Source organism: Podarcis gaigeae (genome assembly GCF_964106915.1).
Source record: "Podarcis gaigeae genome assembly, chromosome: 7".
Taxonomy (NCBI): Eukaryota; Metazoa; Chordata; class Lepidosauria; order Squamata; family Lacertidae; genus Podarcis; species Podarcis gaigeae.
In genome coordinates, this window is record NC_139683.1 from 5,622,570 (window position 1) to 5,630,484 (window position 7,915).

The following is a 7,915-nucleotide window of genomic DNA, read 5'->3' on the forward strand; positions in this document are numbered from 1 at the left end:
CCAAACTGGTGACCACCACTTGTTTGGATGTCAGCTCCTCTTGGCATCATTCCATGTAAACATACTTTCTGAGTCAGATGCACCTGGCTCCTCTTTCCCACTAAAGCCTGTTGCTTCTTCAGCATCCAACCATTCCTTCTGTGACCTGTTCTCATTGTCCCACCACCACTCCACAGGCTCTGAGCCTTCCTCCTCTGAGGCTTCCCTAATGGGTTCCCCAGCTGGTGCCTTCCACCACCACTCCTCTTCATCCAGCCAGTCCCTGGAAACTAAGCCATATGAAGAAGAAGAGGAGGAGGAGTTTGGACTTGATATCCCGCCTTTCACTCCCCTTCAGGAGTCTCAAAGTGGCTAACATTCTCCTTTCCCTTCCTCCCCCACAACAAACACTCTGTGAAGTGAGTGAGGCTGAGAGACTTCAGAGAAGTGTGACTGGCCCAAGGTCACCCAGCACCTGCATGTGGAGGAGCGGGGAAGCGAACCCGGTTCACCAGATTACGAGTCCACTGCTCCCACTATACCACACTGGCTCCCAGAAGTGGTGGAAGGAACAGGGTATGTTTAGCCTAGAAAAGAGAAGGGGGAGAAGAGATATGAGAGGAATCTTCAAATATCTCAAGGGCTGTCATATGGAAGAAGGAGAAACAAGCTTGTTTTCTCCTGCTCTGGAGGGTAGGACTCAACCCAATGGCTTCAAGTTACAAGAAAGGATATTCTGATTAAACATCAGGAAGAACTGTCCAACAGTAAGAGCTGTTTGACAGTGGAACGGACTCCCTCAGGAGGTTGTGGACTCTCCTTCCTTGGAGGTTTCTCAGCAGAGGTTGGATGGCCATCTGCCATGGATGCTTTAGCTGAGATTCCTGCAATGCAGGAGGTTAGACTTGATGATGCTTTGGGTCCCTTCCAACCCTATGATTCTACAATTCTAGGACACATGCTGTCTAGAACACATACTTCTTTGGGGTTCGCTTGAGTCACAAGCCCATATCCTAGGGGCTTTGGAGGGATACAACCAACTGACAGGAGTGCCTGGCGTGCTCTGGTCCATGGCGTCATGAAGAGTTGGACACCACTAAATGACTAAGCAACAACAAAACCAACTGACAGTCTGTGCTTATATTTTTATCCCACAGCTCCTTCAAAGAGCTCACAGTGGTTCTACAGCACAGCCTCTCCATTTTATCTTCGGAACACCCCTGCAAGGTAGATCAGTCTGATAATGTGTGGCCCAAGGTCACCCAGCGAACTTCATAGCTAACAGTAAATTTGAAACCATCTTTTCCTGATCTGTGCAAACCTCTAGCAACTACAACAACCTGGAAAGTGCTCCACACCTGATGAACGTTTCCCATTCGAAAAGGGACTCTTAGTCCCGGTTTCACCTATTTATATAAAACAAGATATTGGGTTCTATGCAATCCTAGTTGTGCCTTGAGTAGTCCCATTGAAACTGATAGATGTGACCAAATTAGGTCCATTAATTTCAATGGCTCTACTCTTGAGTAAAAATAAGTTGGGTATAATCCACCACAACCACTCCTGAAAAAGGCCCTCCAGAAAGAACTCATGATGGTAACAAATTATATAACTGCCCTTTGTATAATATTCAGAAGGAACTGCAATTTGCAGATTCCTTTTGCCAGCAAGAAGGCAAATATGACATGACAAATGACATATGCAGCTTAATAGGACTGGAGCTATTAAGCATAGCCGGAAATGGAGACAGTAGCTGTGAGCTTGTGGCTTTGAATGAGTGCTTATCACTGCCAATCATTTCATCTTCATAAAGACAGATGTGCTTTAAAGTCAACAGGACCCTGGCTGTCATTGTGCCTCCCATGGAGGTATAATACTTAGCAGGGAATGTGAAAAGAAGGCTTAGTTTTTATAATTAATATTATTTATTAAATTATATACCACCCTTATAAAACACAGGGCAGTTTCATGCAATCATAGAACTGCAGAGCCAGAAGGTATCCCCAAGGATAATCTAGTTCGACCCCCCTGAAATGCAGGGATCACAGCTCACAAGAAACAACAAACAATACATAGCACATCACAAGGCAGAAACCACAAACTGTTATATATTGGCAATTATACTAAGGAGGGCACGATGAAATATATAATCTCATGGCATAGGTTATTACCAGTTCATCTCAGGGAAAGCTAGAACGCTCAGAAAAACATCTTAGTTTAAATTTTCAACTAGTTCCAGCCCTAAAGAAGAAAAAGAAGAGTTTGGATTTGATATCCCCCTGAAGGAGTCTCAAAGCGGCTAACATTCTCCTTTCCCTTCCTTCCCCACAACAAACACTCTGTGAGGTGAGTGCGGCTGAGAGACAGCCCCCGCCCCCAGGGATCATAAGGAAGGAATAAAGATCCTGACAATGTTATACGGAATTAAAATTAGGCCACAACTTTATTAAACTTCCAAATGTAGGAAGCCCTTGGTTAGGCCTTGGGTGTGTATCCCTCCCAGCCCCCCAGCCGGGGGAACTGGGGACACATCAGGGTAAATGGGATATAGGCTGTTCTGTGAGACGTAAGTGTAGCAGGTAGCCAAGCCCATATCCCCGCATGCAGGGTATTTTACTGACAACCTTTTGTAGCACCCTGCTTGTGGTTAACGCTTAGCTGGAATGAAATATTCAACGCAGCAATAGAGAAATTAAAATAATAATTTATTTGTCAGACAAATAAATGAGAGGCTCAGTGGTATATGGTTACCAAGCTCTGGCCTGGCCTCTTGCCATCCTGGCCAGCACTTATATTCCCTTAATCCAGCCCCCTTTGCTCCTCCTGTGGCTGCCTCTGTCCAATCAGCCTGGTTGAAATTCCTATTGGCTGTTTGGTAGAACCAATCACAAAAGATACACCCACAAAAGATACACCCACTTCCTTGCCCTTATAAGGGAGACAAAGAGCTATATATGTGACAAATAAGTAATAATATATCTTACATGGAATCTTAATTACCAGCTCACCTCTTGCCCTCCTTGCCCTATTGCCTTCTAAAACAAATGTTTAATCTTACATTTTTATGTTCAACAGATGTCAAGGATCTTGAGTTTCACATCAATATTGAAAGATTTCCTTCATTTGAAAGTTTCTAAACAAATGCCTGACAACCATATATATCAAGAGTGCTTGGATGGCGTCTTCTGTCTAGCAGGGGGGCTAGGCTGGTGGCTGACTTAATTTCAGGATAAATACAACTCTTACAACCATATGAAATAAGAATCTAGCATTCCTTAAATCCTTTGCATAATTACATTTAAGCCAATATATTTAAGCTAATATATTTCATTCACTTATCATAGGTAGCCTTTTAAAAGAATAAAGCCTTTGTAAAGTAAAAAGGAACTCAGTAAAAAACAGCTTTTAAAAAGAAGCCTCTTCAGTTTACACCTCCCCCCTTTCCCCCTCCTTTCCCAGCCAGCTAGATGCTTCTCCCATTAGCTCTTCCCAACAGCTTTAGAAAATTTCCCAAAAATGCTCTTGGCCTTTCAACCTTAGAAAGAAGATCTGGCTCATTTTACTGGGAGGCACATTGGTATTATTTTACTATTTACCCTTGCCTTTAATTGTGTTTTCTCAGTCTGCAAGGGCAGCATATGTAATTCTCCCTTTTTTATGACTTTGAGAATTGTTTTTCTACTATAAATCAATGGGGCCCCCTTGTCTTAGGAGAAAAACCTCTTGCCAAGGTTCTTTCTGCCTGGCATGAAACATTTGAAAATCCTTTTTTTTTAAGCTCATTTTTAAATACAAGCCTTGATTGCAATATATAAGCTTTGATAAAAAATGCAGGCTTATGATTAGATGCCTCATTCCCCCCTTTCAAGCTCAAGGACCTTCATCCCAAGTGTCCTTGATAGCTTGACCTTCATCATATTCCTGAGGTAAAGCTCTGTATAGGGCCATGATATGAGGTAGAGTTTCATTTGAAACCATCTTGCTAATTGTACTTCTAAAACATGAAATGATACATGGCATCATACACAAAACCATTACCACTACTGTCAAGAAAAACAAGCAAGACAATAGTATCCCTTTGAGTCCTGTGACATTAGGTAACCAATTGGTGAGCCATCCCATATCCCATCCTTCCCATGTTTGTACTGGGACATGTGCTATATTCTCCATCTTTGTGGCCAACACACGGATTGCCTCACCATTATCTGAAATGTTAAAGCAACAGGCATTCCCTGTCAAGTTCAAGACTCCACATAGGCCTCCCTGCCTGGCAAGTACATAATCCATTCCCATTTTCAGCTGCAAAATGGCGGCTCTACTTTCATCCAACTGTTGTGCAATAAGTCTCAAACTCTGGGCCGTTGCATTGGTTACAAGTTCCACTACTGCTTGCAATCGAATTATTCTGTTTAGATTATAAATAGGATCCCGTGCCCCTTGTATGAGCTCACCAGGATTCCAGGAGGCAGGATCATAATAGGCTATAATGCGCTCTGGCGGCCAATCATCAGTACCGCTCCAACTTTGGGTACTTCCTCCTGCTATATGAGAAATATCAGCATTCCTTCGTGTTCGCCTGGCCGAACTAGTGGGCATAATCCACATTGGTGGTAATACCCAACCCAAGAAACAAGTCCCACTCCATTTGGAAGGGAGCTTTTTGTATGCCCATTCTCCACATATCCACCACAACCATCGGGTCTGAGGTTTTTGGTACGTGGAGTACAGAAGGCGAAATACCAAAAGAGGTAGAGAGTTCACAGTGCAGTATGTTAGATTGCCTTTTTCTGTCACAGTTATGTTCCACACCACTTTCCATGCATGAATAAAAGGAGGTGCACAGGGCAAGGTATTCCGAGTTCGATAGGTAGTACCGTGTGCCCAGGTATGACTATTCTTAATATAATCCCAAGTATAGTGACAATGAGAAGAGCCTATCATGGGAGAATCAGCTGCATCTGATGATTTATGTACACAGAATTCCCCTTGTACAGGTATAACTCGTAATGGTTTAGTTGAGTTCCATCCGGGGAAATTCTGTATTTCTGTTTGGTGTGGCATTTCGCTTACCATACCAATGGCATCTAATGGTATCGGTAATAAGGGCATACCTCCCTCTGAATCATCTGGCCCAAGAGAGCAAACAAGGCAATTGGTCCTATTTGCAACATTGGCTACCATCTCAGCTAAACCTACCCACATATTGTGGTCATGGCTGAATCCATATTTAGCCAATTTGGTCAGATTCAAGGACCCTTCCCCTTCCCAAGGGATCAGGATTAATAATAAAATCATGTTGATGTCTAGTATATGCATTCCTTCCACAAAAGATTACCTTATTGTGATAGCAAATAATTATTAGCCCCAATATAATTCCCCCAGTGACAGAAATGGGGTACCACCAAGACCAAAACATATATCCCGAGGATCCCCAATGAGTAATATCTCTGATAATTGTTCCACAAGGGGGCAGTCAATCAATTGTATTAGAGAATCTTTCCGTTCACAGTCGCTGGTTCAGACGCTCCTCAAGCTTCAGGCGTGCGCAGGTCAGCCAGCTTCCAGGTTGTGGCTGCAGCAGGCCGGTCGTCAAATGTTGCCCGTGACCTAGCCCGTTCCCGGTAGGGCTAGATACAGGGGTTTTTGGAGAGAGTTAGTTTTAAAGGATTAGAGGGGTCACCTTTGCACGTCCAACTGCCTTCGGACTTCTTCAAACGAGAGTGATGAATCCAGGGGGTCACCTCAGCTACCTTCACCGCTGTTGGAGTAGAGAGCAAGACGGTGTAAGGTCCACGCCACTTTGGTGCAAGTGGATCACGTTTCCACTCTTTCACCCATACGCTATCGCCAGCCTGGAACTGATGAATCGGCTCGGCAATGCTGCACGGCGTGCGTTCGAGGGCCCACCTGTTAAGAGAAACAAAAACACGGGAGAGAGATTGCACTTGTCCCTGTGTCACATGATCTCCTATTTGTTTAAGGTCAGCTGGAATATCCTGAACAAAGGAGGGCGGTCTCCCATACAGGAGCTCAAAAGGTGACAACTTAAGTCTTTTTGTGGGTGCACACCGAACACGAAACAGTGTTATGGGTAACACATCTACCCATCCCAATCCCGTTTCCTGGGTTAATTTTGCCAATTGGGTTTTCAGAGTCCGATTCATTCTTTCAGTTTTCCCTGAACTCTGAGGCCTATATGCTGCATGCAGTCTCCATTTTACTTGTAGGACTCGACATACATCTTGTACTACTTGATCAATGAACGCTGGCCCATTATCACTTCCAATGCATCTAGGTAATCCAAACCTTGGGATCAATTCAGTGAGGAGTCTCTTAGTTACCTCTCGTGCCTTTTCAGTTCGGGTGGGAAAAGCTTCAACCCATCCGGTAAGAGTATCTACAAACACAAGGAGATACTTGAATCCCTTAGAAGGGACCAGCTCTGTGAAGTCCACAATTAGACTTTCCATGGGGACATATCCCACATGCTGAATTCCAGGAGGTTGTACCGGTCCCTGCCTGGGATTGTTTTTAGCACAAAGAACACATTTCTGTGAAATGCAAGTTGCTAATTGTGATAGGTTAATAATATACAACTTCCGACTGAGACTCTCTCTGGTTGCAGTACCGCCAAGGTGAGTAGATTCATGATAATTTCTTACAATTGTGCCTGCTAGATGATGAGGTACATAAATCCTATTGTCCGGCAGGATCATCCAACCGTCCTTCATAACCGCTCCTTCCTGTTCAGCCCACTTCCTCTCTTCTGGGGTATAGTGAGGTTTAACTTCTTCTGGAACTACCTCTGGTATGAGGGCTGCTATAAATCCTCCCACAGGCTTTTGGGCTGCCTCTCGGGCTGCTTTGTCAGCAGCATGATTTCCTCTGGTTATTGGATCCCTTCCTCGTCCATGACCTTTGCAGTGCATTACAGCAATCTGTTCTGGAGCCCATACTGCTTCTAACAGGATTTCTACTTCAGGTCCATATTTCAAGGCCTTCCCGTGGGCTCCTATTAGACCTCTTTCTTTCCATAGAGCTCCATGTGCATGCAGGGTTAAGAAGGCATATTTAGAATCAGTATAGATGTTTGCCTTACATCCAGCTGCCAATTGCAGAGCTCTAGTTAAGCCTATAAGTTCAGCCTTTTGTGCTGATGTGCCAGCAGGCAAAGCTTCAGCTTCCACAACTTCCTCATTGGTGACCACAGCATATCCTGCTCGTCTGGCACCTTCATGAAGGTAACTGCTACCATCCGTATAATATACAACATCTGGATTTTTCAATGGTTCATCTTTCAGATCAGGTCTACTGGAATAAACTTCATCCATTACTTGGAGACAATCATGTGATTCCTCATCATCTACCTCTGGTAGGGGCAGCAAAGTCGCTGGATTGAGCATATTCACTACTCGTAGATGAATCCTGGGATTTTCACACAATAGGCCTTGGTATCTAGCCATCCTTGGGTTCGTTAGCCAATAACTACCCTTATATTCCATGAGTGTCAGAACAGCATGAGGTACATTCACATACATCGTCTGGCCGAAGGTAAATTTATCAGCTTCTTTGACAAGGCTTGCAGTGGCCGCTACTGCCCTTAGGCATGGAGGCCATCCTTTTGCTACTGAGTCCAATTGTTTAGACAAATAAGCTACTGGGCGGTTCCAACTTCCTAATCTCTGGGTCAGGACTGCAGCTGCAATCCCATTCTGTTCATGTACATACAGCTGAAAGGGTTTTTCCGAATTAGGCAATCCAAGGGCTGGGGCCTCCATAAGTCGTTGTTTGATAACTAAAAAGGCTTGTTTCTGCTCAGGTCCCCATACGAATGGGTCCTTTTCTGCACCTCGAGTGCTTTCATGTAAGGGCTTGGCCAGACTGCTGAAATCAGGTATCCATAGTCTACAAAACCCTGCTGTTCCCAGGAATCCTC